This window comes from Cucumis melo, chromosome 11 (assembly GCF_025177605.1).
Source record: "Cucumis melo cultivar AY chromosome 11, USDA_Cmelo_AY_1.0, whole genome shotgun sequence".
In the NCBI taxonomy this organism is placed as follows: domain Eukaryota; kingdom Viridiplantae; phylum Streptophyta; class Magnoliopsida; order Cucurbitales; family Cucurbitaceae; genus Cucumis; species Cucumis melo.
In genome coordinates, this window is record NC_066867.1 from 27,469,600 (window position 1) to 27,482,457 (window position 12,858).

Here is a 12,858-nt window from a genome sequence, read left to right on the forward strand (position 1 = left end):
TATGGAAAAGATAAAGGAAAAGTAATAATAATTATATTATTATTATTTCATTAAATAGCCCCTTGAAAGCGTGAGATGTTACTATTCATCATCTTCCTCAAAAGACCTTAATCACACAACAAGGAAACCCTAGTCGCTGCTCACCTCTGCCGTCGTCACCACTTCATCTCCGTTCGACAGCCACCATAAAACACCGTCAGCCGATCGTCCGAACCAACTCGAGCCACGTTTCTGTAAGCCGCTCTGTCAATCGTCGTTCAATCGCGACCCGAGACGTTCTCTGTACAAGCCGATTGTCTCCGTCGTTGCGTCAAAGTTGAGCGTCGTCGACCGTTTGACGCACTTTCGTCAAGCCGTCTCCGTGAGCTGCGAGTTACGCACGCAAAGTCTGAGTCATGCGTGCATCTGTGTGAGCCGCCAAGCCATCCGCGCGAACATGAGCCAGCATCCGAGCCGTCTGCGTGAACCCGATCAGACATCCGAGTCACGAGCTGCGAGCCGCCTTGTCCTTCAGGTGAGTCACCTAGCCAGTTTCCCCTCTAGCCAAGCCACTTTAAGCCACCAAACTTATTTTTGGCATTTTCACCTATTTTTGGTAAGTTTTGATTGGGTTTTTGGCATACCCATATGAGGTTGATTTTTGGACTCTAAATAATTTAATTTTAGATTAAATTGAATTATTCTTCTTAAAGGATTGGTTAGATCAATTAGAAGTAAGTTGTGGAACGTTGTCCTAAATTAAGGTTGAGTTGGATCTGACATTAACTTTGGGTAAAGTTGAATTAACTAGATTTTTTGATCTTAAATTAACTGTAAATTAAGTATCATCTTAGTATTTTATCCTTATTGTTTAGGATTTTCTGGGGAAGCTTGATTTTGCTGTTAGGAGTGTATTTTTGTGAATTAATCTAATCTCCAAGTAAGAGATTCTCCTATTAGACCTACGAATTAAAGTGAGAGCTTGAATGTAACTTTCTCATTATGCATTGATGTAGCTAATATGCATAATGTGTTTATGTTTATGATGATTGATAGTCATGACTAGTCTATGTTATGATGATTGATAGATCCGATTGAGTTATGTTTATGATGATGATATTTTATGATGTTGATGCATATGCATGAAGTATTAATCTCATGATTAAGAATATTTCGATTAATACTCATGCCATTTTTATGATGATGTTATGTTATGCTACATGCTATGAATAGGGTGTACTGTTAGCTTTTTCTATTAAAGTCGTACCCATATGGGTGTCCTTCGGAATCACTACCTGTTTATGACTGTGTAGTCTGACGGGATCATCAATCCAGTATGAGATGATATGTTTACGAGTGGCTTGACGGGGTCACTCACAGTCCGATTATCTTAGTGTTCCTTTCGAGATTCACTAAAGACCAGTTTGTCCTCAGTGTTCCTTGTGTTCACCAAAGACCAGTTTTATATTAGGTGTTCCTTTGGGTTCACTGAAGACCAGAGATGTTCCTGCGAGATCACAGATTGCATGTGTTTGAGAACGTGCTAGTTAGGGGTACTACATTACAAGACTCTAATAACTAACAATCACCTAGCGGGACTAATAGTAGGTCCCTTACTGAGTATATTTTTTTATACTGACTCTCTTATGTGTAGAGGAAAGCTGGCAAATGACAATAAGTGACTGTGGCATGCCATATGGAATGTTTTACTTCTGCCATTATGATTTTAGTTTGATTTTAGTATTTCTTGTACTTTCATTTTTACTCTTTAAAACTAGATAGGGCCAGAACTAGGATTTTGTTATTTTGAGATTCAGTTCTATTTATTTATTTATTTATTTATGATTTTAAATGAGTATTTATGATAGAGGCATCTGTATTGGTTGACGAGGAGAAGTTAGACTAATATGGCTCGGTAGAGCAAACTAAGTCGCTCGACTCAAAGGAAGAGAAGAGGCTCTATGTAATTGACTGAAGAGGAGGGATGTAATGGAATTGACTTATCCTGCAAAGGAAAGGGTTTAGGCCGAGTCTCTAGAAGTAGAAAGGATATGCTTTCTGACTTTCAGATAGATCTCATCATTGGATCAATAACTCATCCTACTTGATGGTTGGACCTTCCCCCGTCTAGAAGACGACTCTACTAGTTCAAGCTTGCACAAATGTAGAAATTCAGTAGGTTGACTCGAAAGGATAGGTCGGATAAGCGGCTAGACCCTCTAATAGGGGAAGGTCAATTTTTTTAAAATCTTGTAGAGCCTTTACAATTTTTTTTAAAATGTTACTATCCAACTTGATTATTATCTTTGAAATTGTTGTCTATTGTGATTATTTTTTAAAAAAATAAATAAATTATAAAGCAAGAAGTGTACATGAGCCGAGTTGACAAAAAATGAACCTTATTTGTTCAATGTACAAGGGTCAACCAGGGGTTGGGTCACCAGGTTGCTTTTTTTTTCTTCATTTAGACTTTTTTTTTCTCATTTTTTCCTTTTCCACTGTAGGTTAAAGTTTTGCAATGAACAAAATATCATACTTACGTAATTGACCTAAACATGTTAGGTCATTTTAAAAAAAAAATTATAATTAAACTAACAACAAATAAAGTCCAATTGTCTACCCTCAAACACATAAAACCTAAGTTTATGTAAAATTCAAGTCTACGTTCAAAATAAGAATAAAAAACATTCAAAAGCATTCTATGTAAAGTTCAAATTCAATCGTTATATAATAATAATAATAATAATAATAATAATAATAATAATAATATCGGATTACTAAATGGGGCGACAAGAAGAATAGCAAAATATAAGGTTTACTTTGGATAAATAGTAATTTTATTTTTAAATTGGCAAAATAGCAAAACAGTTCATTTTTAAATAATAAATAGGAGGACTATGTCTTAAATGCCCCTACCTAATTGACAAATTTGATTTCTAAATACAATGGTAACAAAAACCATAAATACCCTATAATTAATACAAACTATGCACACTTTTGAATATTCTAATTTTTCCCCTAAAAAAAAAATAAACCATCTTCTGGAAAACATCACATCTTCTGTATGCAACCACTTCACTTCTCCAAGAAAACCCTACAATTTTTTTTTTAACCTTCTCTTTTCCTTTGAAAAATAAGATTGCTTTCTCCCTTCCTTTTTGAAACGCTTTCCACCGTCACTTAAGATATGTGCGGTCATCTCTGTTCTCTCATGTTGCAGTGACTTTTAGGATTGTTTTCCACCAGCCCTTTAAGATCGCTCTCCACTTAAGATCGCTTTCCACCGTTCCTTTTTAAGATCGCTTTCCACCGGCCTTTGTTCGTTTGTATTAAATCATCCTTCATCATCTGCTTCTTCAGTCGAATATGTACCTAAAAACAGTCAAATACAGAGTATTTGTTTTTATAGTGTATTTCTAGATTGATCGTTTTTATAGTGTATTTCTAGATTGATCGTTTTTTATTTCTAGTGTATTTCCACCGGCCATCTCTGTTTTTATAGTGTATTTCTTGATTGATCGTTTGTTATTTGTTAAAATATAGAGTATTTGTAATTTTTATACCTGGGTTATTTCAGATCAATACATCCGGAAATGCAAACAGCATGGGATACGAGTCCTCTGAAGTACCCCTAATGGAATTCAAAGCAATTTCACATCCTCTCTCAAATACGAGGTATTTCCACTATCAGTAGCAAATACAATGTCAACAACAACAAGTAGATCATTGTCGGGGAATTTCGATATGACTAACATAATCCAAGACACATACTTATCATCAACAATCCGAATGAGGTTCGAATTGTTGCAATCAGTCCAATAAATGGTCAACCTAGAGACAGAAAGTTATGAATTTGGGAAAAGTCTACGTTGGATACAGTTTACAAATTCTTGAAACGACGATAAAACTAGAACATATACATCAAGGATGCGATAGTCAATATATCGAGAGGACTCAATCTATCTACCATCGAATATGGTCTTCGCTCGTTGTAAAGCCATTGAAAAAATTCAAAGGGAACATGTTTATTAAGTAGTCCAAAAACTGGTAGATTCTATATAAGAGAGATGTATATTAAATTAAATTATTGTTTCATATATTATACGGACTCTATGGGTTCAATAGTGGGTATCTATTTTTCTTTTTCACGTTTTAGTTTGATGTAACGATCGGGTATTAAGAAGATATGGTAGACTAGGGCGAAGGAAGAAGATGTATATGACATAATCTTATGAATCTAATCTTAGAAAGGCAAAATTAATGATTTTTCATAAATAATATATAAAATAAAAATGTTAAAATTAAAAGAACGTAAACTTAATTTATTATGTGTGTTTTTTTGGTAAATAATTTAGAAAACAAAAAATAATGTTGCTTCTTTCCTCCGTTGTTTCCTTTTGACAATATCCTTTCCTCCGTTCTTTCCTCAAAATTTCATTTCTACGGCGTTATTTCATTCGTTTCGGTTGATTGTGAATATCGTTTTCCACGCGTTGCTTCCCATTGAATCTTTTAATTTAGTTTTCCTTAATTTTGACATTTTTATCCTAGATAATTAATATTTGCATTGTATTTGGCATGATTTTAGGGAGGGTTGAATTTCGAATTTAAACTTAACTAATTTACCAAATATAATTATTTGCATTATATTTGTCATGATTTTAGGGAATGATTGGTATCTACTTTGCGTAGAAAATTAAATCTTTTAAATAATTTTTCGTTAATTTCTTAATGTTTATCCTAATAATTAATTATTACATTATCTTTGCTATGATTTTAGGGAGGGATTCAACTTTAAATGTATAATTCCAAAAAGGGAAAAATTAAATATTTAAAATTCTTTTTTATTAATTCCTTAATTTTTATCCTAATAATTAAATATTGCATTATATAATTTTGAATCTATAATTTGAAAAATAAAAAATTGAATATTTGAAGTTATTTTTCGTTAATTTATTGATTTTTATCGGAATAATTAGGGGTATTGAAACCAATGGAATATGTTTAGGGATCTTTGAAACAATATAATAATTTTTTGATTTAATTAATAATTATCATAAATGAGTGTGTTTACAAATACACTGTATTCGTAATATATGATATTTTGTTTTATTTTTTGATTTCAACAAATATATTGTATTTGTATATGGACAATTGTCATCTATGGAAGAGTAATTTCGGGCCGAAAAAGTGGAAAAATATTTATGGCAGTTAGTTTTGCCATAAATAAAAAAAAAAAAAAAAACAACAGTTTGCTATTTTTCTATTTTCTATTCTCATATTTGCTATTTCTAGGGATTCCTCTTACTAAATTCTATAATCCAACTCAATCTGAAATATATATTTTTTCAAAATTTTGCAACCCAATCCAACCGAAATAAAATGAAACTCAATCCAATCCAACCTTGATGGTATAGATTGGATAATCCGAATGGGTCGGGTTAACAGGATTTTAAAGAAACCCGTACAGCATCCGAAATGGGAACACGTTTTGGGCCGTACATACTAGGCCCAATTTAATAGAGTCCATGGATTGTTTAGAAAGCCCACATTTCATGAACTTCAGTTTTACATTTTTATTTTCTTATTTATCATCCTAATTTACAAATTTAACCTAATCGTAATTTGTTTTTTTTTTTTTTTTTTTGCAATTTTGAAGAAGGTAAAATAAATCAAAATATTTACAAAATACAACGAGATAATAATTTATTATTGTCCATCTGGTATTTTATAATTTTAAATATGTTTAGAATTCTCGTCCTCTAAAATAATTTTCTTTATTTCTTCCCGTACTTTTTTTTCTTTTTTCTTTTTTCTTTTTCTTTTTCTTTCTTAGACAAATACTTTACTTCAATTTAAAATTATTATGATTTTGAAAGCTGTATGATATAATTCAATTTACATGTGAAATATATGTAACTCCTCCACAAAAGATAAACATAGGAAATCAGAAAATTTAAAATTCTATAGTTTCATTTCCATTCATTTAACTACATAATGTTATACTCAAAATTATCACACACATGGAAAAGAACAAAAACCAATATATTAGAATTTCTTTATTGTTAACAAAATTTGAATTTAGTTTGGATTGAAACTTTCTCTCTTAATAAAGTTAGAATTCTAATTTTTATCACATGTCAACAATTTCATTTATTATTTTCTTAATATGAGCTCATTTTTCTTTTTAGTCATTTATAGAAAATGTGCCAGAAAATGATAAAAAAAATATGGCATTAAAAACCCTAACCCCAAACACAAATCCCCTACTCTACAAATTTTCTAAATATTTGTTTTGGTTCTTAACTTTTTAAATTATTTTATTTTAGCTTTCAAGTCCCTACATAAAATAACCATTTTCATTACTACCTTAATTTATCCAATTTTAACAAATTGATAACGTAACTTATAGACCAAAGTATGTCTATTAACTAATTAATAATTTAGGTAGGTATGCTAGAGGTAGATATTGGGGAAAATAATAATATAGTATGAAAAGCATTTACTAAAGAAAATAAAGGTATAAACATATTAAATTCAAAATTAAAAAATTAGATACTTTCCTTTAGAAACTTAGATATTAAATTGAAATGAATTCAAAAAATAGGAATTAAATTTAAAAAAAAAACTAAACTTAAAATTTGGATTGATTTAAAGAAAAAGGTATTTTAAAAAATCTTATTTTTATTTAAGCTTTTTTAATAATAAAAAAACTCATTCAATTACAATTTAAAAATTATGTTTGAATATTACTAAATATTCATTTTCTTTTCTAAAATAACTTGTTTATTATAAATATTATGATATATATGTTAAATAAATGTACATCCTTAATGTCTATTATTAAATGTCAAAATACAACTACCTCATTTATTGTCATGTGCCTCAATATGATACATCATTAATGTCAATTGGTTCTATCACGTACTTGTCATTTTGCCTATAAATAAACGTCTTTGGTGGCTTTGTAAAGGACATATATTGGTTGAATTTTGAAAGAAATCGAAGATAGTGGAGTTAGTGGAGAATTTTAGATAATCTTATTTTCCTAATTTCTTATTTATATATTGCATTTTATTTATTCTAATATTATATTTATATGTGTTCCCATTGTTTCACAACATTGTTTTTTCTAAGTCGTAAGTGCTTATATGAATGCACTTCGGTTTCCCACGGTCTTCACAAATTCAAAGTTCAAACTACAAAATCTCAAAATAATGATAATAATAATAAGATGAATAAAAATAAAAATAAAAATCAAACTACAAATTTGGCCTAAAAGATTCTGTTTTGAAAATATAGATTAGGCACGCCGATTACTTTTCATAGCGTAACCGGCCATTTAGATTCCTTTAAATAAGTATATATTTTTTAAGTACTTTTTCTTTTTAAATTTCAATTTTAGTTTATTATGCCGTTTAATTTTAAATGTTTAAAATATTATTTTGGATTTTATATATTCAAGATATATACTTTTAAATATTAAAATTATTTTATTGTTCATTTATGTTCAATTAGCATTTTTGTCTTGAAAATTGGAAATATATTAAACATATTTTATTGATGTTAATATTATTATTATTATTATTGAGTCAATTTTGAAAAAAAAAAGCAAAACTTAAGGGACTGAATTTAAAATTTACTAATAATTAAAGAATTAAAATTTATAAGTATTGAAAATTAATTTGAACAAAGTTAAAAATTTAGAGCCAAAATCGTATTTTACTATTTAAAATTTCTAGCTACTCTATTTCCACTTTCTTAGGCATTTCAACGAATACTTCGAGTAGTGTCTAGTTTAATGTTTATTTAAAAATTTATAATATCTTTTCAAAAATATAAAAAAGCGATCAAATATTTAACAATTCAAAAAACGAAAAAAACTAAAGGTACACCATGTAAAATGCCGAAAATGCTCCATCAATAATGGATGCGTAATATACTTGCGATCGTTTAGATTCGGTTGTTGTTTGATACGCGATCGTTTAGATATGGCTACAATTTATATGCAGAATTTATGCGCGATCGTTTAGATATGTTTACATTACTTTAGATTTGGGAATCCAAATCTAAATGATTTTTTTTTTCAAAATTTGGTACACTATTTTTTTAATTCTTTTTGTTGCAGGATCGTTTAGATTTCTTTATACGATCGATTACTTTTTTTTAGTCTACTCCAATCCAAATGGTTTTTTTCAAGATTCTTTATATATGATCTTTTGTTTTTTTACACCATAGTTTACATTTGGCTACTCCAATCTAAATGATTTTTTTTTTCAAGATTCTTTATACACGATCTTTTAGATTTTGCTATTTTTTTATACGACGTAAAAAAAGAAAAAGAGAAACGATGGAAAGAAATCACAGCGAGAAAAAAAAAAGTAGAAAGACGATGGAAAAGCAAAAAAAAAAAACAAGAAAAGTGATAAAAGATTAAACGACGTAAATAAAGAATTGAAAAATAAGAAAGATGATGAAAAAAATTGTGAGAAAAAAGAAAAGGAAAGAAGAAAGAGGAAATCAGGAAAAAAAAAAAGAAAAAAAGAAAGACGAATCGTAAAAGAAAGATAGAAGGACAAACCTGGAATATTTAAAAAATAACTAACTTTATGGATTTTGTTATACGGGCCGTAAATAATTTGGTGTTTTGTTACATTTATGTAAATTTTCCAAAAGTTAATGTCATTATGAAAATATTTTAATAAATGTAGCGAATCTAGTGTTTTATTGAATTTATCAATATACGATAAAAAAAATTATCAAAGTACATACTAAAATGAATGATTTGAAAAGTATAAATATTTCTAAGTATTGGGGTGGAGTTGAGATCAGAGATTAAAATTTAAGCGTTATGGTTTAGAAGTTAAATTTAAGTACCACTACAAATATAACAATTGGATTTAAACATAACTATGTTTTTTAAAATAGACTTTTATTGTTAATAGACTATCGTAGTTTATCAGTGATAAACCATATCGTTGGTGGTATATCGTTGACTAGTTTAACAGTGATCTGTCACGAATAGATTTTATTACATTTACAATTATTTCAAAATGTTGTTATATATTTAATCATCATCAAAATTGTTATCCATTATAATTACGCCTAAATTTAATTATGGTGATGAAATAAAAACTCGTAAATCTAAATTCTATGAATTATTTATGAATATTTTTTTAAACGATAAATTATAACTGTAAACATTAAACTCTTCTAATTTTTATCTCTTTTTCTAATTCATAGATACCAAATTTCAATCCAAAAGAAAGTAAAAAAAACAATTCTGTGTTCTAAAACAAATGACTGTTGCAATTGTTATACAACTTCAGTTATAGTTTTAGAACACTTTTCAATACTAAATAATTTCACATAATGAACAACATCAATTTCTTTTAATAGGTGGTACTGCTCAACAATAATCAACATGAATTCTCTCAAAATTACAAATCTTCTCTATTAGCTTATTATGAAGAGAAAAAAAGACAATTACAAATACGTCAATTAAGTTCAAAATATTAACACATATATAGTAACATTTTAAAAATTGTGAATATAACAAAATATATCATTGATAGACTATATTCCAAGTATGGGTTTATTATTGATCGACCATAAAAATCTATCAACGAAAAAAGTTAATTATTAATAAACTTTTCTATATTTACATTTTTTTAAAAAATGATATTATACTTTTGATTATTATAACTAAAATTACTGTCCATTATAATTATCCTATAAACAAAATGGATACCGTGAATAAATTTAGTTGATAAAAGTCGCTATCGTACTTGGTCCAATACAAATCGAATTCAATTTTATTCTTTTAGATACATACATACACTCAAATGGAACAAAAACTTCTGTATATATATGAATTGAACTAATAAATGGATCAACACTACAATCATTCTACAACTTGATTGTTAAAATGAGGACCATTTTAACATGACACCTAAAAAAAGGCCCACTGCAATTGAGGATATGATTTTTCCCATAGGTTTTATTTTAGAAATAAGGTTTTAAAATTTAAAAAAAAAATCTAAAAATATTTATTATAAAAGATAGAATTGGTCATATTCTAGACAAGGTTGATTATAACTATATTTTGTGAATATTTTAATTATTTTTATTATATTTAAAATTAATAATTTATTTTGTTTATCAATAGTCAACTTAATATAAATTTTTGCATGAAGAAATATGCTAAGATGAATCTACGATTTAAAAGTTAGGAAAAACATTTACTTTAACCTTGTTTGAACAAATTTTTATTCTTATTAATTAAAAATGCTAAATTTGGGTAAAGCTATTTAATTGTGAATAATTTGTATATTAGTCAAATTAAATTTTATTATTATGTAAATTTCAGTAAATTCTAAAATGGAAGGACACTTCAAATCTATTAAAACGACGTTAGAACACTTTTGGTTCGTTTGCCTGTTGAAAAATTGTTTATTTAAGAATACATTTTTTTAAAAAGAATTTATGTAAAATGAGTTTAACATATAAACACTTACATGTTTTGCTTGACTTCTTTATAAATGTCTATTTGAAAATTTGTATTTGATTTGGCTTGTACTAAATGCTTAGATTAAATTACCATAAAATACTAGTAAATATTATAAATTAATTTTTTTAAAAAAAATACACACATTTTGAATCTTTTTTTTTTCAGAAATATATTTTAAAATTAATCACACGTTAACTTGAAATTATTGATTTTTTAGTTACTTGAAACTAAACATTAATTTTTTTTTTATTAATTTTTTTTGGACAAATTCAAGTTTAAAAACAAAAATATCTTGAAATGTAAATAAATAATCATAAAGAAAAATAATTGATTTCCAACAACAAAATATAAATAAGATAAATAATTTTTCCTAGACAATATTATCAACTAGACAAGAATATGTGCAATTTGATCACGTTCTTTATTCATCTTCGTTTCACGGACTAAACGATCATGTTCTTCATTGACATTCTTATGATTTATTTCACAAATGTTAAGGTGAAGTAGATTTGGCTGGAAGAGAAACATTTGTAAATCCCTACATTTGTATGTATACAAACGTACATTAAAAAATATTCAAAATATTAAAAAAAAAAAAAACAAAAAGAACGATGGAGAGAAAAATAGATAGCAAAAAGAATTTTTTAAAAAAATAGAAAAAGAAAAATGGATATTTGGGAGGGATTCCTCGTTAAACACCAAATAAACATTTGTTCTAAAATTTGGTTGGATATGTTTTCTTTATAATGATTTATTTCATAATCTCATTTTTAAAAAAATTATTTTAAATCAATGTCAAACACCTCAATTTATTTTAAAATGAATTATTTTAAAAATTAAACACTTTAGAAATCAATCCAAACTTACTATTTATTTTATTTAGAAAAATTATGTCTATATTAGGCATCTTGGTCAAAAATACTTAAAATAGTATCCACATTGTTAAGTACTTTCTATATACATATTAGTAATATTTAAAGATATATAGCCCAATGCTATAAGTAATTATACATATATTTGTGTAGATTTGATTTAACTTTAGGGTTGGAGGTTTGAATTCGAGACCTTTCATCATTAGAAACATACCGATATCATTTAAGCTAAACTCATGTTAACAATCTTCATATATACATATATATATATATAGGTTTCGAATTCAAACCTCCAATGATTAATAAACTAGTATCAACTAGGCAAAATCCTCACAATACTAGAATTTTGTCGAATGGTATAACCATTTATCAAGTTTCATCGATTCGTGGAAACTAAATTATAGCAATTTAAAATTATATGAGCCAAATCTTAACTTTGGTGGAAATTTTGTAATTTAACAAAATTATATATATAAAAAAGAAGGAACCAAAAACTAGAGAGATAAGATTATAGTTAAATTAGATAGGAGGGGTAGAGGTGTAATTTTACTATAGAGGTGTGAGAATGGAAAAGGGAAAAGTATTATTCTTTGCTTGAAGAGGGAGGAGAAGTAGTGGGGGCCACATAAAAGGCCCAATGGGCCCATTTTGGAATCATTTTTGACGAACACTTGCATTATACGGCCACCACCACCCACTGCCAAATGCCATTTTGGATTTATTCCAATTTCCCACTCAACTAAACCAAAAAAAATAAAAATACAAACCTTGTGGGTCTAATTAAAAAAAAGGATTAATTAGAAAAAAAAACCCTTATGGTCACCGAAATAGTGTGAAAGTTAAAGGTTGGAATCATCATCTGATGAATTAAAAGAAATTAACTTTTCAATCTCTACACATGTTTTTTTTTTCTGTTGTCACTCTTTCTCTTCATATTACACTAAAAGAGAAAATTAAAAAATAAAGTTTTATTCTTCTCATAAAGTGTCAAATTTATAGGATCTATCAATATCTTTGTATTTACACATCATTCTTATTTCTGTATGTCGTTTACTGACATAATCTCAAAATTCTACATTTTACAATATTAGCTTAATGAAAATTTACAGTCATTTAATAATATCATTGTTTCTTGACTATTGTTTTACGTTCCTCAGAACAAAACAAAAAAAAAAAAAAAAAACCCACAAAACATTATCAAAACAGAGTCCTTAATATCCTAAACTTTTCAATTCAAAATACCGAGGAATAAACCCTACAAAAATACAAAATACTCCCGACTCACATATTATATACAAATCCAAAGTTTAATAATAAAGTAAAACAAAATTAACGAAAATATTTATAAAATGTAGTAAAATTTTATATTTTAAGTACAAATATCTATCATTTATATAATTTAAAATTTGTTATATTTTAAACAATTTTATTTATTTTTTATAAATTCTTTTTATATATATTTATTTATTTAAGAAAGAAGAAGAAAAGGAAAATGAA